At 39.7% G+C, this 24,072-nt stretch overlaps 1 long non-coding RNA gene across 1 annotated transcript in view; it reads right to left on the bottom strand.

Annotated features, from left to right (window-relative positions):
• Window positions 1–414: 414 nt before the first annotated feature.
• LOC131578417 (uncharacterized) overlaps window positions 415–24,072 on the bottom strand; it is a 45,597-nt gene continuing 21,939 nt past the window's right edge. Inside the window, exon 3 of the long non-coding RNA XR_009277490.1 lies at window positions 415–544. This is a non-coding gene — a long non-coding RNA (uncharacterized LOC131578417). The remainder of the gene's footprint in view (window positions 545–24,072) is intronic.

Raw genomic sequence — 24,072 nt, forward strand, 5'->3', positions numbered from 1 at the left:
AAGTAACCACACGATGCACTGTAATTTCAAGGCTTAAATGGGACTGACAAAAGGTGGTATCTTTCATCTGGTGACACAAATCAAGACACATGCCTGATGCAGATGGTTCTCATACACATTTTCAAGAAGGAACTGCATCCTTACATTTTTTTAAACAACATATGTCTTAAAGGATATGGATTCTAACTTGGAGCCCTATGAATTACCGTGGTGTAAATACTGTAAAACTCACCTATACTTTTCAGTCACTGCTTTGTCTAAAAATTAAGAGCCAAAATGAGAAAAATATAAACACAAGAGATTGACTGGATTAACGTAAGTATAAGATGAAGCTATTTCTGTATGATTTAACTGGTTTACTTCAATAAAAAGAGCAAAAGACACTCAGAAAGGGATGTCCAAAGTACCTATCACCTCTGCAGCTCTTCGGATTGTATTTAACACTTCTCAGTCATCCTGTTATGTGGGGAATCCTCCAAATAAAACTCTAGAAAATCTAGAGGAAGGAATCTGCTGCTGTTTTCATCCAAATATTCGGATAGAGCTGAAAAAAATTCAAATGTGAAAACCTGTCAGTTTCACAGCATAATTCTACCTGCTGTTTACCAAGTTTACAGTACAACAACCTTCCTCTTTGCACAATCTCTAATAATTTTTCAGTTGTAGAGAACTTTTACTTATTGTTTTCCTTCTTCTTGGGTGTGTTCAAGACATTAGAGTCAGGCTGATGTTAGTGTATTTTTTCCCCTCTGGATTCTCAGACAATGTGGTCTTCTCTTGGGAAGAGAGTGTCACTACCACCAGGAAGGAAATGCCCTGCCCCTCTCCTATGTTGTAAAATAAAGACAGTCTTTCAGTTCACCTGTCATTTTCTCAATACCACTTCAGGAAATATAATATTACAAAAAAAGAAAAAAGAAACAAAGAAGAATGGCAGCAAACTTAATTTAACCATCCTTTGACTAAATATACAAGGCACATTAGAACCTGACCCACCATAGTCTTATTTAAAAATGGATGGCTGAAAGATGCTGTAGGATTTATAAAAAGAAAACAGATTGTCTTTGAGGCTGATGCCAAATTAACTCATTGCTTGACTTATCACTCTTCAGTCAAAAAGTACACAAAGAAACTACTTAAGTAATTTAGACAGCAATCACAATGGAATTAGACCAGCCTCTCATGTCAGTGATGAAACAGCCAAATTCTCTGTCAGTGGTGAGATATTCCTTTTATCACTGGCAGAACTACCTAAAGAATCATCAAGGCTACAGGTGTGGAAAACATGAGGCCTCTCCAAATTTAAGTGATAAAAATATGAAGTGTTTTATTACTTTACTTTAATCTTTATAATTTATGTTTGGAAAAAAAAGAACAACCCCACAATGCCACCAATAGTTAGACAACAATGGGATTAATTTCAGTATTTAATTCCTGTAAGGAAGCTTTCTTCCAGACCATGATCTTTGTGATTCCATTTCCACTTAACTCAAGCTTAGCTCTACTTTCCCAGAAATATGTAAGATCCACATTCAGTACAGACATTGCTTGAAAGAACTGCTGATGTGATCAGGCAGCCCATAATTAATCAACACTTTGTGGTGTATGATAACTCACCTGGATGGCCTCAAGAAGTTTTCCACATCTGAGAAACAGAGTAAAAGAAAAAATCCTAAACATAGGCAAGTCACAGTTCTGCTGTACCCTAAATATAATCTCGCAGTAGATAGCCTTGCCTACCTTTTCTCTATGCACTTTGGCTGCTTCATTTGTTAAAAACACAAATCATAATTGCCTGGAAGGGCCAAAATTTAGAAGGATGCCCCCACAGACCAAGGAGTTGATGACTGACTCTAACATCTGAGAACAGATTCAAGTAAGCTGCTGCTTTTCTATCATGAGAGGGATCTTTTCCCTCCTAGGTACACACATTTCATAGCAATATATTCTGTTGCTATTTAGGATTCACTGGTCATTTCCATTACAAATGTTCTTTTCCTGACTCTTATAACCAGAGCTTTTGCTACAATGTCCACTGCCAGACAAAACTGGCCTCATTCTGCCTTTTATCGCAAAACCAGCATTATGAGCCACCATCACTGAAATTTTTGCAATTCTTTTGGCCATTTTGAGGTGATGTAAAAACAATAGATAGCTTAATGTCAAGTGTCAGCAAAAAAAAAATCTCAAATACAAATTGATTAGGCTGTTTAAAAATCAAAAAATGAGGAATCTGTATTCAAAGAAGGATCAGCATTCAGTGGAGGGTTGAATCCAATGATAGAAAGCAAAGTAAATGTTTGTGTGAACCCCAGTAAAAACTAAAATAGCAGCATTTTGCTCTGCTCTATTTATAACTCTATCATTTTAAATGGTAAGACCAAAAATAGTCATTGCAATATAATTTTTCTTTCCAAAAGAGATAAATTAGCCTGACTTTTTTTGGTAGAGAGTAGTAAAATAAACAACAAATATTTTTCCAGATAGTTTTTGAGGGGTTTTTCTGTTTCTGAGGTTTTAATCTTTTGTGGCAAGAGGTCGTGGCATCTAAATATGGTCGGACTTCATTTAGGATCTTCATCTATCAAGGGACTTTCAGAAATATGTAATGATTTAACAAGGCAGCTAGTTTAAGTGGGGGATAATTAGGCTTTCACCCTCCCCTTCACTCTGTGCCACTGTTTTTTACTCTCTCCATCTCCATTGTACCCTCAAAAGCAGTGGATCTGCAGCCAAGAATTGCGCACTACCCACAGCCAGCTTCCTCTGAAGTTGCAGAGTGCAATTATAACCAGCTGCTAAGGGCTGCTGAGAGCAGGGCAAGCAGCACCTTTCTGCTCAGAACTAAGCCCAGGTTTTGGGAGATCCCAGGTTTTGGAAGCCCCCCAGATTTGGGAACCCAGAGGCTTTGCTACATGGACACCCACAAGGAGGTTCCCACACTATGGTGGTAGAAGTTAAGAGAGAGTAACATTCCAACTTAGCTTTCAGAGATACTAAAAAGACTGGGTATTTCAGCCTCCCTCCCCCTTTTCTCCTTCCCCTAAATCCACCTGTTTAAAGGAAAAAAAGCCTCCCTCCCTAGATCCGGCTGCTGCTCAGAGCAACCCACTCCTGTGCTGCTCCCTCCCTGGCTGACAGCCAGCACTGCACATCCCATAGCGCTGTGCCGGGGAGCTGTGCATCCCGAAGGGTCAGAAACCAGAGATTAAGGCCCTTTTTGAATGGTGTCATGAATAAAATCTCTCAAGAAATCCACTCCGGATAAAATACTGTGTTTAGTTATGTATAGTTAATATTCTTATCCCATTTGTAAACCTTGTACCCCTTGTTTACTCCGATGGTTATTAGTAATGTTAATAACTTACCAGTTTCTGAAGTGTTTTAAAGGTTCTTATGAGACATTCCTGTACCCTTTCCCTTACTTCCCTGCTACTATGTAACAGAGCTGCTCCCATGGGGGCTAAATCAAACTAACAAAAGCAACCCACTAGAAAGGTATGCCACAGAACGAGGCAACTCCCATGGATGCTGTGCCACACTAGAACAAAGAAATTCCCAGGAAGCTGTGCAACCAAGTAATATGCAAACTAAGGCATGCAAGACACCAAAACAACGAGCTAACAGAGGAATAAAAGGACAAGGAAACATACTCTACCAAGCTATAATGAAAGATCATCTCCCTGCATCACCTAAGCCTGCTTAGAAACCATCTTCCTCCATCACCATGACCTCAGAGGACTGGAAAGGACTGACACCCCTAGACAGTGAAGCAGAACAACAAGCATCCTGGCTGCTCTCATGAGGATGGAAACCCCAGCTCTGCAGTGTGGGCTGAAAAGCTGAATTGTGCCTCCTCACAGCCACGGAGCAAGCAGCCCTTCAGGCCCCTTACCCCAAGAGCTGAATCCTAATAAAGACATCAAACAGGAGTCTTGTCTCCTGGCCAATTTCTTTCAAATGGTATATGCTGGCTCCTGTGAACTTCACTGGGACTGCAGGATTTTTATTTTCTAAAAAGCAAAAGCCTAGCTGCCAGTCATCAAAGTTCATGATAAACCTAAATGGTGTTCTGGTGTCCCGAGGCATGTGAGACTCAGGGACAAAAGGAAAGTGGTGAAAGAGCAGGGAAGGCTGTATAGGCACACATACACACGTGGACTGGCTACTTATTTATTCTGCCTTTTCAATTCAATTTCTGATAATCTCTGAAACTTAATTCTTTATTAGTATTCCTGAAGATGAATGAAGTTTCAATTTGTCCACCTTCAAGGATGGACCTCAAAATTCTAATCTTGACCTGTGGTAGGGAGCAAACTCATCTGACTTCTGCATTTTAAGCAATTTGTGATTCCCAGTGACTTAGCAATAGGATTTGCCAAAGGAAATTTCTTAGGCTTCTAACGATGAACAGATCTAACAGATGAACAAAAATGCTTAGGGTCTCATACACCTCATGATGTTAGTAACTTACTAACAATAGTGTGCAAACTCAGAGGATGCTGTCATGTAATTACCACTGCTAGTACCAGGTATGTCCTTTTCCAATGGAATCACAGAATAGTTGAGGTTAGGAGATACTTCTAGAGATTGTCTGCTCCAAGTCTCTTGCTCCAAGCCACCAGCTCAGAGGTATGCTGAGTTTTGATTATCAACAAGGATGGCAACTCCACAACCTTTCTGGGCAACCTGTGCCACTGTTTGGTAATTAGAGACAATATCTTATTTCTATCTGTACATCTTTGAGAAATAATAACCAGAATGATGGCATTATTACAATTTTCTTTCAGAAAAAAATCTGCAATTTCAGGCATGTTAACCATTAAAAAGTCACTCATATAAAAATTACTCTCAAGGAAATGAACTTAAGGTAGAAGTGCAATAAATAGCACTTTTTGAATGCAAAAATCCTTATTAGCCTACAGACCACAGTAGAAGTGGTGTAAGACTATAAAGACAAAGGCTAGTCATGGATAGCTGTTCTGATTAAAGGACAAAACATTAGGAAAGAACAAACATGTTAGAGATGTCAGTACTAAAGAGTGATTGGAATTACTTAGAATGCTTCAAGGTAATAAATCTTCAGCAAATGAAATGTACTCAAGAAAGGAGAAATTTAGGTCGAATAGATTCTTAATGGTAAAGTACAGACAATTGTGAAGTATTGCCTGAAGGAAGAGGCATGTCATATCCCTGAAGACATTTAAAACTACAATGGAAAAAGAACTGAAGTATTTGGTACACAATAATCCTACACCAGGAAGGAGAAAGGCTAGATGATATAACTGGGCTTTTCCATCTCTTTTTTCTATGATTCAGTGTTAATTCCACTGGCTGGTTTCTGTTACAAAAATCCAACATCAACTGTAAGCACCTCCTATTAAAAGCAAATGTTATGGAAGAACTTAGCCCTTCACCCCAGCACAGAATGCAAGTGTTCTTCACTTAATTCAAAACAGATCCCATGGTTTAACTTACTTTTATTTGGATAATGCCTATATTATGATGAAAACATTAAAACTGTGAACACTCATTGGGATTGTACTTATATCAGGCTTCAGATGTGTTCAACCTGGGTACTCACACTGAAACTTCCAAATTTTTAATGGAAATTATACAGATACTGTTTAATTGAGATGGATTCTGTAGGTAGTTATAATGTTGCTCAGCATGAGGAAGAGGGGTAGATCTGAGATTCTGTGAATTTTCAAAGGTAGGCTTGCACCTTTCTTACTTTCTGCCTTTTTTTTTTTTTTTAAGCTGTTGCTGGAGGAATAAAGGAAAAAAATAAAGTAGTGTATTTTACATAGAGTCCTCTAAAAATCTTACTCTTTTCACTTAAAAGAACTATGTGGTCTTGATCTCAGGTTTGGAAAGAGATGCAGCTATCTGCATTCCAAAATCCACAAAGGCCCACAAAGGCCCACGCTGTTCTTGGAAAGCCCTTGTTCTATCCCAGCTGATCACCGGTGATTAGCAAGGATTGGGCCAGCAGTCCTGCTAAACTTCATGGAACAGATGAATTATATCCACGGTATTAAAAGCAAGTAAGCATTGTAGGACTGGATGACAAAAAATATGCACAGAGTGCCTTGGCACTACCATTTCAGTTTGTATGAGGAGTGTGCTTTTGAAGAAATTTGTCCTGATAGGTTCATGTTAGCTGGTTCAATGCATGGAGCAGTTTGAAGCTGGATTAATTTCAAATGAAGCTAAACTGGAAGATGTGTTCCATCCATTATTGGACATTCAGTCCACTGCTCCAGACCAGAGCTAGCACAAAGGGAAATTTCCTGAAAAGCACACAGCATGGTCATCTAGTACCGGCAAGATTCACTGCACAGATCCACTCCCTCTGCACCCATTACTGCCTAACATAGATACAGCCCTACTGCCTCTGACAGCCCTCTTCCCAAAACTGGTGGTCTGACTAAGGAGACTGTTAGGAAGTTAATGGAGAGCCTGAAGCAACACTATGGACATTACAAGTCTGGCTCATTAGTGACTCCTTATTTCTGATCTCCTTCCTCAATCTAGCCTTTTTGATTATTTGAGCACTTGCACTAAGTGAAGTGTAAATCCCGCGGGACGGGTGTGCTCCCCGCACACCATTCCAAGTACGGAGCAGGAGCACTGAGGCTGCACTCTGAGATTACCAGCAGGCCCTTTCCAGACCCGCTCCCTCTCCACCGCGGCACCATCACTTGCTCTGCTCGGCGCTGCCGCTGCAAAGGCGCAGGCTGCGCCCGGAGGGAGGGCACGGCGGGCCGGGACGAGCCCCGCGGTTGGAATTGCGGCGCTCGCCCTGGAAAAGCTCCCGCTGGAAAGGCTGCCCCTGGCCGGCCAAGCACCGCTCCCGCCGTGTGCCGGCAGCGGGCACGGCCGTCCAGCGCCCGGCGCTTCCCAACCCGGGATGCCCATTAGCCAGCGGCACAGTGCCGAAGCCGGGCTCCGGGGAAAAGAGACATGAAGAGCACACTCCGGGAGCCGCAGCTATTTTGCGGAGTGGATCTTCCCGGAGCGGGGCGCGCTCCTCCCGCACCGCAGACCTTGTGCCAGGCCGGGGCTGTGCCCGAGGATTGAGAGCCACCGTCTCCCCGAGCCGCTCCCGCCGCTCTCCGGGAGCTGCACCCGGCGGGCCCCGCTGCAGGGGCGCCACCTGGGGGCTGGCGGCGGCACCACGCCCGACCCGGGCCGGGGGAGAGGCTGAGGAGCAGCTTCCCAGAGGGAAATGACTGGCACAAACGGGGCAGGTCCAGCATAGCGGCTGCAAAAACGTGCCTGAAACGGATGCAGCAAGGCGGGACCTAATGCACCACATATTAGTGAGAACATTAGCTTTTATTTGAGTAAAACTTCATATGGAAAGTTCTGATGCGAACAAGTGAAAACTATGAAGATAAATGGAAAACAAAGTAAAATGTAACACCTTTTTATCACCTGCCAAATGCTGCAGATAATTATTTTCTCTTTTTTTTTTACAGTCACCCCAGCCCAGGAAAATAGTCAAACATGCAATGCTGCCAAAGGTGATCCTGTCACTGACAACACTCAATACTGAGAGGAATGACGGGTTTGTCTTTACAAACAAGCTGTGGGTCTGCTGATAAGATGCAGCTATCAGTGAGAGACAACAGAAACAATGGGATGGATTCCACTAAAAGATCAAAGAGGCACTGAAAGAGTACCATGAATTCCACAAAAGTTAATAATTAAGAAGGGATTATGCATTGGGAGGGGGGGAAGGTATCCCAGGTATCAGGCGTTCCGGGAAGCCTGTACCTCTCAAGTACCTCAGCCTATGGGGAAAGAGAGAAGGGACAAGCGGCCGGGAATTAGGATAAAAAGGAGGCTGCGCCCTCCAAAAATTTGAGAGACCCCAGGGGAATGCCCCATGGCCTCTCCCTTTATTCGAATAAAGTAAAAGGACTCCTCTGTCTCCTTTTTGGACATAAACCTCTGGTGTTTGTGGATTAATTTTCCTGACAATACATAAAAGGGGATCAAAATGCCTTGGCTTCTAGGGCCTTGCGAAAGTAACAAGGGACAGGGCTATTCTTTGCACCTGTGTCTACACCACAGAGAATGTTCTGCTATGAGAACAAGTGAATACAGTTCAACTAGATTAAATATTACACCATCCTTGGATGGTAACAAATATCCCAGAATGATCAACATGGTATAGGCAAGAAAAAACTTACATTTGAAGAATGTATAGAAGCAGATATTTCATGGTGATGGCTGCAGTAAATGATGGCTTGGATGGCTCTTTGCCTTATGCTCCTGTCAGCTCTATCTATCCAGTCTAGAAAGGATGAAGACAGCCTGATTCTAAAACTGCAAAACAAATGTCTTGTGACAAGACAACAAGCAAGGTTGGCACACAGAGGCCAGGCTGGGACCAGAGTGGTAGGAAAGCCTTTCCACAGAAAAACAGATCTCCAACTCAGGACAAGCAATGTGAATCAGCAAAGTCACTCTTGAGGGGAAAAGGCAAACATATTTGGTGTGCAACAGGAAATTGCTCTGTGAGACAAGTGAAGTAATCCTTCTGCTGTATTCATCACTAAGAGGGCATCAGGCTTGAGAACAGCACCTTGGTTTGGGTGTGTCAAGAATGTGTCAAGAATGTTGTTAACTGGAAAGAGCAGCAGGGACCAAAGAGGGGTTAGAAAATATAACCAACAATGAAAGATCAGAAGAGCTGCAACTGTTTTATCTCTAGATGGGAAGACTGAGGAGGAGTAGGGCCACTGTTTTCAAAGCAAAGGAGTAATTAGTTCTGCCTGCCCATTGTGAACAAGAGGCAATAGACTTAAATTGCAGCAAAATTTCCTAGTGCTAGGTACAGGGAGACATTGAAACATATTGCCTGGAGAAGCTGTGATATCTTTGTCACTAGAGAACAAATTAAACAAACATATTTTGAGACTGATATAAAAAAATCAGAACTCTTACTGGGGATTACAAAAAAATATTATATTTTAATTATATTATTTTGTGAGAGGAAAAAGAACTTTTCACTTGAAAAAACAATTAGGATTTAAAAAAGGGGAACAATATTTCCATTTTTTAAGCTAGCTCACAGAATGAATTGAAAAACCACAAATATTTCTGTACCTCAGCCCCCTGTCAATGAAATGGAGGTAGCAATACACAATTTATGATACTGTGTCTGTAATGCGTTATTGCAACCTTGTGGATGCTGGGAATGGAGGTGATACACAAATGTAAAATATCTCCAGACACCCTCAGGTTTTTTCATACTTGCACTGCTTTAAATGCTGCAATTTGTTTCCCTTTCTTCTCTAAGAGTTCACAGTATGCTGGGATCTCTCCTAATAACTGAAGTACACCTCTTCCCAAAGAGGAACAAACCAGAGCTCATGCGGTTTAATAGAACACAGCAGTTGAGAAATACCTTGTGCCTCTAGATTAAAAACCCACAAACCCTAACCGTTACATTTCATACATTTCATAGGCTTCTTTTATTGTGTAACTTGCATCAGAAGAAATTTCTAATTCAGGAACAATGATCCTTTCCCTTCACTTAGGCATGTTAAAACATCTACTGAACAAAATCTACTTCCCCAAAACTATTAGTGAACATGTACAGCCAACACTAACAAGTGACTGTTTAGAAGACCTATCAAACCAAGGCAGAGCTGAAGTACCTCATTACTACTTCCCTTCCAAAATGCAACAATGGGACTAGATCCACTAGAACTTTAAAATATTCTTTGTTGTTAATAAAGTTTATATTTAAAGAAAAACAATTCAGGTGAATATGGCATACTGTATAATCCAAACAGATAACTGCAGATCCACTAAAAACATTGATACCAAGGTAGAACCATTTTCAGCAGCCTTGTTCAGAAAATTATTTCTAATAATCTTATTACAAATGCTTTCTTTTTGCAGATTTCTGCCATGATATCACAAATAAACCCTGTCTCTTCTTGCCACACCCAGTCCTGATCTCCTGTCAGCTTGGCAGCCATTTCTCCAAGAAACCACTACAGACTTCCAGAATCCAACTTTCCTGTGGTACCAACACTGTAGCTATGACAGTGTAGTGGCAGCGTTCAGGATGGAAACTCTGCATGAGGAAAGCAATAGTGACAGACCTGGAGATGAAAATACAGCTGTGGCACACATCAATGCAAGGCCTGACAAAAAACCATAGGGAAGTCCTTGATCCTCAGCAGAAACTTAATCCTCCCTCCTGTTGTTTGCTCCATAAAACAGCATTTTCATATCCAGATCGGACATCCATTTTTCCTGAGCATCTGTATAAATGTATCACTTACTAAAGTGACTGGAATTATTTACATACACTGTGTTCCTCATGTGTGCACCTTTATTTAAATATTTAAGAACACAATCCTGGAAAAAGTAATTTGAAAAGTGATTTCCTTTTTGCATACCAGCTGCTGAGATGATTAAGTCACTACTTATACAGTACTTTTTAAGTTCTCCAGCTCTCCAGAGACCTCTTACATTTGGCATTATTTGTAGAAGTGCAAAATACCTAATTCCCTTCTAGCTTCAGTTAAAAGTTGCAATCAACTAATCTTAAAAAAAAATATTATTCTTACAAAGACAACATCTCAAAACTGCTGCTATGTTCCGCTGCTCCTTTTCTTTACACTTTTAAACTGATTACCTGTCATTTATTAAAACTCTAGATGTGTCCCTTAGGGACATGGCTTAGTGGTGAACTTTGTAGAGAAACATTTTAATGAAGTAAAAGCATGATATTTTAGTAAAAGACTGTCTGCACAACACAGCTTTAAATCCAGCTGACAATATTAAAGGCAGTGTCCTTGAAACTCTCCTTTCAGAAGAGAGAGAATAAAGAAAAACAATAGCCTTGTATTCTGGGGAAAGGATGTAAACCATATATATTAACCAATAGTAGCTTGCTAAGCCCACGGACCCTGTTGGACCCTATAAAAGTGTGCTAAAGATAGAAATAAACAACATTCACTATACTTCTGTGAAGACTCAGTGAATAGTCTGAGCAGTTTTCCAATAGAACTTGGCAGTGCTGGGTTAATGGTTGGACTCGATGATCTTAGTGGTCTTTTCCAACCAAAATGAATCTATGAGGACAAGTATAACCAAGTACATTTAAAAGCATATTTATAGTATTTTAATAACTATAGTTCAACATAAGAGTTGTTTTACTTTGCTTTACATCAATATATTTAAAGATGCAGGGAAAATTTTGGCAAAGATGTGATCAGCAATCAAATGCTTATAGCATACAGGATGTCAAGGAAAGTCAGACAAGTTTACCCTCACTTGTGCTTATCAAAAGCTTTTTCTGCATGATGTATCATGTGGTTTTTGCTATTTAAAAAAACCCACAATGATAAGCAGAAATTGAGAGAGATGATCAAATACATTATTAGTGGGGCTGCTCAATAGTTAGTACTATACATTATTTTTAATCTTTGCTTTCTGCAACTAAGATTTCAAGTGGAAGCAGTGTAACTGCCATCTGTACTTGGGGAAATGTTTCATCATTCTTCAAGAACTTACAGTGGGAAAATTTGTGAGTCAAGAGTCAGTTCTCAGGTAATACAGTTTGTTGAATCAGCTACAGAAGGGTCAAAAGTAAGGCATGAACCACTGTGGTTCTGAAAGAAGATCTCATTTGGGGATGGAGTCAATCTAAAAACTCAAATAGGGAGGGAAGCAGATGAACTCTGTTGACAAGTAGCACAGGAATATAAATCGAGGAGGGAAGCTAAAGATGATGAAGAAGGAACTGATTCATTGAGGTACCACAGTAAATGAAATCGACCTGAAAACCAGGGGGCAGATGAGTTTAGGTGTGATGAGATACTCAAATACCTAGGAGAGCTAATCTGATGCAGGAGGACCAAGAAGTGATAGAAGAAAAGGGAAGAAACAAAATTTTACAAAACATCTAAATAAAGGAGATAGCATTAAAAAATGGGCAAAGTCTGAGTAACCATCACAGTAACCCTTACACCACTGTCCCTGTAATCCTCACACCACTGTCACTGTAACCTGTACATTTCAGGTTAAGGACTTATGTTTTGTTGCACAGACTTGTTTCCGTTAAACACCATCCTTGCTAGACACTGTGACAGATCAATAGGGGGAAAAAAATCCCAAACCAACAGAATACAATGATATTCAAATTGTACATCACAAAGCAAAATACAAAAAGAAGAAAATTAAACAGGTTAAATATAAGGTGTTAATTATGACAACCCACAATTTTAAATACTTTAGTTTGCAATCACAATAATGTTATTACAAATTAGTTGCGTGTACACAGAGTATAGACAGATACATACATTATTCTCATAAATGTGTGTCTATAGAAACACTATGAGCAATATATGATTTTACAAAAAAATATTTAAGCAATAAATTAAGTAGTCTTAGATCTTTATATCTTATGAAAAAATACTTCTACTTTGAACAATGAAATGTTGGATTTATTTGTGCTAACTATTTACAAAATATTCACCATTCTCAAAGCTGAAAATTATTCCAAAGCAATGGATTGTTTTATTTGTCAGCTACACATATTAGAGCAAGAAAAGCCTCATTGAAACAGGTTCTTAATCTTAAATTGAAAAGTTGTCTGTAAATATCATGCAAAAGACAGGGATATTGATATCACAGTATGAAACAGATGTTCAAATCCTATTGTCCCAAACTTGTTCACAAGAGAAGGTATTTGGTCCAATTAGTGAAAGATGAAGATGACTAGAAGCGCAGGAATGTAATGACACAAGCACACTTAAAAGCATTTTAAGTGAGACTGTGGGTTTTCAGCCAAGATACACACATATCAACCTTGATTCAACTGAATTACTCTTCTAAAAATACTCTCTATGCTTATGATGCTACAAACATTCAGATCCAATGAAGTTAAACAGAACTGATGGAATCTACAGGACACCTAATGAACTGACAGAAGCAATTGTTCCAATAGACCAATACATCATAGATCAAGACTAACACCACCTACTTGCTATAACTTCAATGATGGTATAAGAGATACAATTTATAGCATGGTATGAATAGTTTCTATTCAAATTTGGGTACATTTTTTTTGATGGAATGTGCTTAAACAGCTACAGAGGACCTACTGAACAGTCCATCCAGCCTGAATTGTTTCTAGGTCAGGAACTTCCTTGAGCCAAAGGTAGAGATTAAATAGGTCTCAGTCTTTTGTACTTTGAAAATGTGTCCACTAACCTTGCTGTCAGACTTTCTGAAGAATATAGCATGATAATGTAAAATAAATTGTGCATAGTTTCGTGCCAAGTTTCAGGATTAGCTGTGACACAGAACAGATGATTTTTTGAAGCAGGATTAGATAAATTAATTAAGCAAGTTCTGTTGGGAAGGTAGAATTAGAAAAAAATTATAAATATGACTCTTTAGCCAGAAAGGCTAAGGAAGAAATACAAATGAAAGCACGGTTTGAATAATTCAAAGAAACCAGGCTGGTATGCCAGAACACATTCTTTCCCCCAATACAACTAAGCTGAGACCCCTCTTCCCAGCCTTATAAGGAGAGGTCTGAAGGACCCTGAGCTAACTAAAAATATGCAAAAACAGCGATTTCTATAGGTCACACACAAATGTTACTGTATTAGTATACTTAGAAAGATTGGTTAGTAAAGGAATAGAATATTCAAATGTATAGATTATATAAGTAATTGTAAAAGAGAACTCTTTCTCTTGCTACTCTCTTGCTACACTCTTGCTACGCTCTCTTAGTTCTCTTGTTTTCTCTTGTCTCTCTTACTACGTTCTGTTGCTGCTCTTTCCTCCTCTTCTTTATCCTTTTTTCCCGGCTCTCTCACTTCTGTTCTGTAACTCTCTTTCTTAGCAATCTTAAGTCTTGAGCTCGTGTATTCATATTTTATCCCCTTTTGTATTGTTCTCTCCGAGCCTGCTTTGAGCTCTATCTGCTGGCTCATAGCAGGCTCTCTCTCTCCCCCACACCCTGAAATAAAATTCTAACACCTAACTCGATTATAGAGGTCTTTGCCGTGTCTCAGACAGTCCACCCCGAAGCGTCTCCTACAAAGTTCAGATTCCTTAGGAAAGATACTGGGCTTAAGACAGAGTGAAGAATTCTGCAACAGCAGAATACACAGTGTCAAGTCAGTACTAGAATTAGCAGAAAATTTGAAAAAGAAGAGTTTTTTCTCTCTCAGAAAAATACATCCAGATTTATGAAATTATGATTTATTTTAGCAAATGACAGAAATGTCAATAACTTTGGATAGAAAGCAGATTAAAAAATATTGCGAAATCCGCTCTTTCCCTTCTGAGAAGCTAAAGGCATACAATGTAAATAAAAATTCTAAAATGCCTGCACCCACCCCATGGTATATTTGATATTTTAGACGAGACAAGGAAATTTTTAGGATGCACTAATAATGCACTAAATAATGTCTGTGCAAAACCAGATGAGAAATATAATTCCTTTTCAGTACATCAAGGCATTAAGATTTGGCACTAAGAATGTGATGGCTACCTTGTATTTCAGAGCACTTTTACTTTGGAGCTGCTCTGTTGGGAGCCTTGCAAGTGGGGGTTATCAGTGCATTCAGGATCTGCCCAACACAACTGTAAATGCACTTCTAATTTAAGCTTAACAAGCAGACTATCTGTGTTTCATGCACAAGTACTATGGACTAAGTTTGGAAGAAGAAATTGAAAATAGAATAGAGAATAGATGAATGAAAGATTTTTGAGGACAGTTAAAAGTTAGTTAGGTAGTCCATAAGAGAACACTGAAAGGAATTAAATATGTGATAAATAAGAACTAGAATGTAATTTTCTTGGAGAACACCAGTTGTTTTGTATAAGAAGTGTATTGCAAAAACTGCAAGACAAATTCTATTTTAACTTACAGCAGCATATAGTCATGCACCTGTGCAGCTTCACTGGAAGCCTATCTACAGGTAATTTTCTCCACAGAAGTTAGCTCACAAAATTTCTGATGCTTTTAGCTGCTGAAAATTTGGAGCATATAATATTATTATCTTAGTCATGAAATAATTCTATAGGAATCCCATTGTTACTGAATCGATATTACACTTTGTGTTTTAGGTCAAGTTAAAGACACTATATTATTCTAAGCTAAAGAAGAGCACTGCTCCACACATTTCAAGCCCTACTACTGCATGGTTTGGCTCCCTGAGGCAGATGCCACTGGATCCAAAGAATGGATGCTTTTAAGCTGGGAGACATGTACTTGTTTTATTATTCAATTAACTGAGCTCCATGCACTTGGCTGTCTATAAATAGTAATGTGCTGTCACAGCTCAAAGCTCCAAACTGCTGACATTAAAAAGAGGGGATGTAATTTATTTCATTCTCATAACCTGGAAAGTAAGTAATTTAGAGAATTGACCATATGAGGAAGTTCAGCATCTGTCCATAATTTCATATTTTCCAAACAGGAATCACATTTAATTATAGAGCCATTTCCAGTGAATCTCCAAAGTTATGTTCCTGGTACGCTCAGAAGGATTCCCTCTTCAGAAAGGAAGTGTTGCCACAGTAGCTCTGGGGGAAGGAAGGACAGGGGAGATGATACAAACAGTGGAATATTTCACACCAAATAAAAGAACATTTTTGTAGAAAGAGCCATATTAAGCAGCAGGGTATTTCTAGTTCATGCCTGATATGGAATGGCAGGAGTAGAATATGAACATTTTGTTCTAATTCATTACTAGAAACTAAAATTGTAAGTCATACATTATTCTAGTATCATGGAAGCTTTTAACTGCAATAGAGGCTAATTCTGGTTTCCATGTTCCTTCTTCCAGGGGATGGAGATATTTCTACTTCTGACAAGCAAGGAGGAAATATTACAACTGTGCTTTCTTTGTCAACAGTCACATTCTTTGCTGAACAGTCACTTCCCTGCTCTCCAGCATGGAAAGACAACAAACCACTTGCAACACTGTCTACAGACACCAGCAGCATAATTTTGTTTATGCCTGGACTTAAAAGCAGCAGCAACACCAAAATACTAATTTTTCTATTAACAAGAAGAACATCTGAATCCAAAGTCCTACCAGAGCGATGCACTTCATCTCCTGCCTATAACCTTTTTTTCTTACAGACACCAGCGGAAAAGCTGTGTATGTTTAATCACTGCTGTAAATTTCAGATAGTGCAAATCATTTCTCCATGGAGAGTTTAGACCTCTCCTGTACCAAGCCAGCAACGTCATTTGTGCTCTGTGTCAGACAGTAAGTTCTAATAGTGGTGTTCTAATAGAGGAACTCTGCGACATGGCTGAGTTGAAAAGTGCACAAACTCCCTTTTCAGTGCTGAAAAATGTTAAATCATGCAGTTGACTCCTTGAATGGTATCCTTTTTTTCACCCAGTCTATGCAGGGATTGTGAAATATGGGTACACATACAGATAAATCTACTGTAATGGGAATGGAGCCCTTTAAAAATCTGCAGACCAGTGAGTTTTGGGGAGAGTTAGTTCTGCAGAACTTCCAGCCTCCCTCTTCCCTCTTCCTCCAAGCAAATTCTTGTCTCACTGGTTATGTCGGAAGTGGTTTCTCTCTTTACAGAACAACTTCCATTCTTTCCCTTTAATTAAGATTGGTGGCCTTCAGGTAATTATTAACAATATGTGAGAGTATTGGCTCTTTTTCATAGGTGTAGTAAGCACCAAGACATCTTCTATGTGTTAAGAGTCCCTGAAGCATGTCCCAAGCAAAAAAACCAAAACCAATTCATATTGCCACAGGACATATCCTGCTGTGAAAGAAGCTATTTGCTCATCTTTTAAAATTATTTGATTTTCAAATGGCGCACAGAGAACCTAACACTGGTAATTTTTCCCACTACGTGCAAGATCCAAGAAATGGCCAACAGTGCAGTTAGATTATTCTGACAGATTTCCCCAGGGATCTGGGAAGCTTCTGCCCTCTTTGAAACTGCTTGAAGAGCCAGTCTGTACTCCACACACACATTTTGTGCAGGACCAGTATAACAGAACTTGACATTCAAAATCCTAAGCAGAAATTCTCAGATCACTCTGCTCCACCCAATTTGAACATAAAGCACAGTGCTGAGAGACTCTAAACAGAATCTGGACTATCCCCTGGTGAGCATTTTCGTGTCAGCTAGTTCTGGCTCTGCTGGCTCACACTTGGCGAAGTCAACTGTCACGATTATTTTACTCAGCAACTGAACGTGGTCACATTGTTCTTCACACCCACACAAACTTCAGCAGGTACAATCTCTTCAGAAATTTTCTTTTTAAATAACTCTTTCTCTGGCTATGAGATTAGTGTGACTTCTGAGCCTTGAGCTCAAGTTCTACCTGTCTTATCAGGTGGAAGCACCGTACCCTAACAATCAAAACATCTACCACAGGCAATCCTATCTATTTAAGAATTCTCCTTCTGTCCATCTATTCTCCATTCTCCAATTATAAACATTTTTTTCTGTTTCACTTCATTCCAAGCATTTTCATACAGAAACATATGCTATATTCCTCAGCCCTTTCAGAGGTTGCTCTCAATTGTGTTTTATTTCTTGTGCTTTTAAATACGGTTTTCCTTAATTTCAGTATAAAGATTTTGAGAATACTTCTGGTTTTAGAGAGGGTATTAGATAATTTTTTCAAGTTTTAAAAGCTACACTGTTCAATAAATTTAGCTCTTCATATTCCAAAATGACATGGGTAAGTGAAATTACATCATGTAAATTATGAAGTGATAATATCTTTAGTTCTGCCCCAATCAGAAGGGTAACTGTTCAAACTTGTAATAATCATGTTCAAACAAATTCAGATTATAATTACTTTTCTTCTGATAATGATACCCCATCTGATTGGATGATTGCCTATTTGACTTTGATAAGTCCCAAGGTCAAAGAAGATAATTACAGACATCTGTTTTCTAAGAAAAATAAACTCTTGAAAAATAATATTAAAAGTGACATCTGCAAATAAGCATTTTAGAAGCATGCTGTTAATGTCAAAGTCACAGGCAAGCAAATAAAACAACAAAAGCAAACTTTAAAGCTACCAAGTGATCACACTTCATTTGTAAATGTGTGGATGCTAAATGCAAAAAGCACGCAGGGAGCACAGAGCCTATGTGAAACTAAGTCACACAAGCTTCTCACTCTAGCTGGAGAAAGCATAAGGAGGAATCCAAACAGTCCTTGGAGAAGGACAACAACCTTTTGCTTTGTTGTCTAGATTCTTTTTGTTTACTTGCAAGAAACAGTCAAGGGGTGATGGTCCACTTGACCAATGGTGGTGATGTGTTGCTTCAATGACCGATGAGAGTTTTACCTCTCAGACCTTCTTGGACTTGTCCATAACAGATGATCTGGAATAATAAAACTTGTACTCTTGGACAACCCACAAGAGAGTCAGTGTCGTACTGCCACGCTGTTCCTAATATAGTGTGACATAAATGTGCAAATTTTCTTTTGTTACTTACATAAGCATAAATAACTTCAGTCTGATCAGAACATTTTTCAGTAAATGTTAAGCATAAAAAAATAAATGTAACTCAAGTAATGCATATTCCGTACATTTTTAACCATTCCTGTAGGCAACATCTGCTTGAAACAGAAAATTGTTTTACCACTAAGTGGGTGGCAGATTATGTATCCTACCTGTTGCTATACCAAGGAAAGAGAGGAAATTATATTCTGCAAAAATAAGCCAAGGTACTTCAGTTCCTAGCATATAGTGATCAGAATGGACTCACTTCTTTCCTTATAGCTGTCATGCTCTCCAGTGTCCTGATCCACAGTTAAAACCAAGGCTGTGGTATACTGAAATATTAATTACTGGCAAACAAACCAAAGACCAAAGACCAAATCTGGGTTTAGGAAGGGTAGGTTGTGTTTGACCAACCTGATCTCCTTTTATGATCAGGTGACCCACCTGGTGGATGTGAGAAAGGCTGTAGATGTTGTCTATTTGGACTTCAGGGAGGCCTTTGACACTGTTTCCCACAGCACACTCCTGGAAAAGCTGGCACCCCAGTCCTGCCTGGACAGGAGCATTCTTTGCTGGGTTAAGAACTGGCTGGATGGCCAGGCCCAGAGAGTGGTGGTGAATGGTGCTGCATCCAGCTGGCAACCAGTCACCAGTGGTGTTCCTCAGGGGTCTGTGCTGGGGCCAGTTCTGGTCAATATTTTTATTGATGACATGGATGAGGGTATTGAGTTCTTCATTAGTAAAATTGCATATGACACTAAGCTGGGAGTGTGTGTCGATCTGTTGGAAGGGAAGAGGGCTCTGCAGAGAGATCTGGAATGATTGGATGGATAGGTGGAAACCAATGGGACGAAGCTTAATAGGTCCAGGTGCTGAGTCCTGCATTTTGGCCACAAAAACCCCCTGCAGCATTATAGGCTGGGGACAGTGTGGCTGGACAGTGCTCAGGTGGAAAGGGACCTGGGGGTACTGGTCCACAGCCAGCTGAACATGAGCCAGCAGTGTGCCCTGGTGGCCAAGAAGGCCAGTGGCTCCTGGCCTGTATCAGGAGTAGTGTGGCCAGCAGGAGCAGGGAGGTCATTCTTCCCCTGTAGTCAGAACTGGTGAGGCCACACCTTGAGTGCTGTGTCCAGTTCTGGGCCCCTCAGTTTAGGAAGGACGTTGAGATGCTTGAGTGGGTCCAGAGGAGGGCAACAAGGCTGGTGAAGGGTTTGGAACACAAGCCCTATGAGGAATATCTGAGGGAGCTGGGGTTGTTTAGCCTGGAGAAAAGGAGACTCAGAGGTGACCTGATCACTCTCTACAACTTCCTGAAAGGAGGTTGTAGTCAGGTGGGGATTGGACTCTTTCACCAGGCAGCAACTGACAGAATGAGAAGACACAATCTCAAGCTGTGCCAAGAGAAATACAAGTTGGATATTAGGAAGAAGATTTTCATGGAAAGAATAATAAAGTAGTGGAATGGTCTGCCCGGGGAGGTATTGGACTCACCATGCCTGGATGTGTTTATAAAGATTGGATGCAGCACTCAGTGCCATAGTCTAGTTATGGTGTTAGGGTGAGCTAGATTGGCATTTAAGAAAAAAAGGAAACAGCTAAGGAAGTTAAAGCTATTGGAGGCTGATGGGAGTTTTTCTCCTGGCCAGTAACTGTCCATTTCTGAGAACTGACAGTAGTTTTGACCATTGGAAAGTGAGATCAACCTGTGAACACCACCTTAAGACCTAAGCCCAAGAATTTCTCTTTCTCTTTGGTTTTCAGTTTTGAAAGGTAGCAGAACTCCAGCTGGCTCCCATCCCCTCACCAGGCCATGTGGCCTGGGGAGGGGCTGGGCTGTGCCTGCCGCGGCTCCCGGGCAGGAGATGGTGCCTGCGGGGCTTCTCCCAGGCCCAGGCCAGGCCGGTCTCTGCTGCAGCCTCCTGAGAAGCCTCTGGAATGGCTGAAGCTTTTCCCAGGAGGGTCCCCGGCTCTGAGCACTGCTGAGCTGAAATCTGGCACCATGAACACCTGCAGCTTCAGCAAGATTTTAACCCTTTCACTACCCAGATGAGACTTGCAGTTTTAATTCTTTTTCCAGGAAGAGGGCAAGATAATGATCAACAGGTAAAGAGACAACTATCAAAGACAGTGAAGAAAGGAATTAAGCTTCAGATGGGGGAAAGATATAAGGAGATGCCTTAATAAGCTGCAATACGCTTTTGTTAAAGCTATGGAGATGGACAATAATGTTCTGAAAAAACTCCTTTAATTCATGACAGAGTATTTTGGGGAGAATGGAGTATCTCAAAGTGTGGATCTAAGCAAATGGTGAAGTAGTTGTGATCTTATGAGATGCTGGAACAGAAAAAAGAAGTGAGAGTTATTGAAGATTTGTGGCCCTTAAGAGACAACGAGAAAACTTCTGTTTCCAGAGATGATCACAGAGACAGATGAAGATAATTTTTGCCTTTGAATAACTCATCCTTAAAATAATACCCCTTGAATCATGGCCCATAAACACACCTCAGAGTGGTGTGAAATGGGAGAAAAGGACTGATGACAGAGTTTTCCAGGCGGCTGGCATCAGAGAAATAGAAAACCATGAGAAAATGGTTTTCTTGTGAAAAACTCCATAGATTGACAAAAGAGAACTTCTTTTTCCCTACAAAGACTGATGAAAACACTATAGCAAAGTTGGGACTGTTTTAACTACTGGGTTTTTTTTGTCTCTGTGTTGTCAATTAAACAAGGGAATGGTTGGGTGGTAGGGAAAAAGGGTTTCTGGAGGTTTTATTCTGGTTTCTTATTCTCGTAGTTTTGTTAATAAACTTTCTTTATTCCTTTTAAGTTTTAAGCCTGTTTTGCCCTTCTCCTAATCCATATCTCACAACAAGAAAAGAGTAAGTTTTCTAGTGATTTTTTAGCTAATGCTTTAAAACCATTACATAGGGCATGGGTTGGACTTGATGATCTTTGAGGTCTCTCCCAACCCAGTAATTCTGTTGTTGAATTCTGTTGTTGAACTGCATTCTCAAAAGCTTGTAGCTATTAGCCAACCAAATATTATCTCACCTCATGAATGTTTGATTTTTTTTCTTCCATAAGCAACCTAATCAAAGAATAGGTTCCTGGGATCCTCAAAGATCATTAAGGGGAACACATTCTTCTGCAGCAACACAATTGACAGGAAAAGAATTTTCATTTCTCTAATTATTGCAGAAGACCTTGTTTGTCGCCTTGGATTGCAAAACCTTAACAAGATAGTGTTAGCAGAAAAGAGGTATCATGTCATCTACAACCTTGCATGACAGGTTACATGATTTTTGAGCTCTCTTTGTATTCCTTCCTCTTCTTATATCACCTACCGCTCTTCAGGAACAGAAGGAGCCACAGATTTATTCAGAAATATAAATCTTGCTTCCCCTTGTAATAAATGGAATTTTTTTTCCTTAGGTAATCAAAGTCACTCCACCTAATGGGTTCCCAGGTCTCAGCACTGTTCTCTTGTATTTCAAAAATCTCACAACATGCAACTGCAGCTTTTGTGAATTCAGGACTTATTTTCATCACCTAACCAAGTAAAAGCTGTAGCCATCAAAACATTTGCTTGTTTGGAGCAATCACATTCTCAACAGGATTTCACAGGAAAATATTCCAAGGAAGTTCTCTGAGCTACAAGCTATCTTTCACATGAACTCATATTTATTACATTGAAAAGATTGTTTGGGAACCATATGAGAAAGATCCCCGGTAACAGAATATATTAATGACTCACTCAATGCTTTCTATCGGTGAAGTGTAATACTGAAACAGAATTGCGTAACTTTTTAACCACATGAAACAATTTACATTAAAGCTTTATTCCATTGATTGAATGTCAGAAGAAGAAAAGGCCCAATTACCACCTTTAGATATTCCAGAGAGCAGCAAATTCTATGATCATTTGTTTGCCAGATTCTATCTGTAGTCTCAACTAACAAATAAACTGGTTTACTTCTACATGAACTGTGAGAAAATTATGTATTTGTTACTCCAGCCAACAGCATTTTCAGTAAATAACACTTAAAAGAACCCAAACGTTGTTATGAAGTTAGGAAGGAGAACCAAGTCCAACTTCATTAGTAAAGTGCTTACTATCAGCAAAACACAGGGCTGGTGAAAACTCATAAATCAGGGCTTGGTTAATAATTTAAGCATAGTCAGTTGCTCTGCTGGAGTTTGAGGTGGAGGTGTATCTATTACGTCCTGCAGGCCCTGATGGTTCTGTTTATCTTAGGAGAATCATCACCTCTAAGGGTGGGTACACAACACTTCTTCAGTGTTATAGCACCAAGGGTGCTGATTTGAGAAACACTGAAATAATGAAGAAAAAGACGAACTTCCACCGTATGATCAGATACATGCCATCAGCCTCTGGCTGTGGTATGGTGACATATGAAAGCAGTGCTAAAAACCTTCTTACAGTTTATTCTTTACCTCTTTCATCTGTCTTTTCACCCTTCCTCCCACTTTCTCTGAAATTAAGTTTGACAACTGTTTTAATAAACACCTGCTTGAGGCAGATGACCTGCACTTTTCATTAGAAGTTAATCTGTTCAGCACAAGCAGACAACCTGTGTGTCTTTTATGTTCTTACTGGATAACAAATCTAAGCCATGACTTTTCTTACCCATCCACACAGCTGAAACTGATTCTCATCTTGATTACCACAACATCCTTCTCCTTGGCCTTGGCAGATGCAATCTTGTCTGTCTTATTTCATTCAAAATATCACTGCAAAGATAATTTCTCTTGGCTCTTTTCTTTTTTTTTTTTCTTTTTTACCAGGCCATCTTTCTCTCCTTGTAGTTTTCAAAGAACAGCTGCTTCTCTACTAGAAACTCAACTCATTTTGATTGCCCAGACTTCTCAGTTCTCTTCCTCACCTTTTTGTACCTTACAAGAGATACTGCACTCTGATCACATGGCCATTCAAGCTTGGATGCTTAATTGTTATATTCCCAAACTGGCAATTCCCTAAAGATAGTTGCAACATATCGACAATACTGCACAATTACCTTTCTCCACAGTTTTCCTTCGATGTTCTAAAGAAAACTTTGACAATAGTCAGATTTTGAGTGTCCTGAAAATACTGCCTGACATATCCCACATTATCCCACTGTCCCTTCATGTTTTTAGTTTCACTTAATTGCAGCCTCTTCAGAGCAGTGATTCTTTGGTTCTGCATTTGTACAGCATCAAACACAGTGAACTCTCCATCTGTGGCTAAGTATCAGGTACACAGCATAAATATAAACAATAATGAAATTAAAGAGGTTCACAGTTTCTTTGAGAAAATACTGCAGGGCAGAGCCTGAGAAGCTGCCAGTAAAGCTCAAGTCATATTTGAGAGAGGACTACACTTAGGTAAATTTTCCTGGCACACTTTTTCATTTCTAGGAAATGAAACAATAGGAAATTGTTATATTTCTAGGTGGCATTCCTGGTAAAATGTTTGTTAAAAATATATTTTCTCAGAAATCAAAAACACTTCAGAGCTAAAAAAATTAAGAAAAAGCATTTTTGCAGGGCTGTTGGCACATCTGTAA

Source organism: Poecile atricapillus, chromosome 4 (assembly GCF_030490865.1).
Source record: "Poecile atricapillus isolate bPoeAtr1 chromosome 4, bPoeAtr1.hap1, whole genome shotgun sequence".
Classification (NCBI taxonomy): domain Eukaryota; kingdom Metazoa; phylum Chordata; class Aves; order Passeriformes; family Paridae; genus Poecile; species Poecile atricapillus.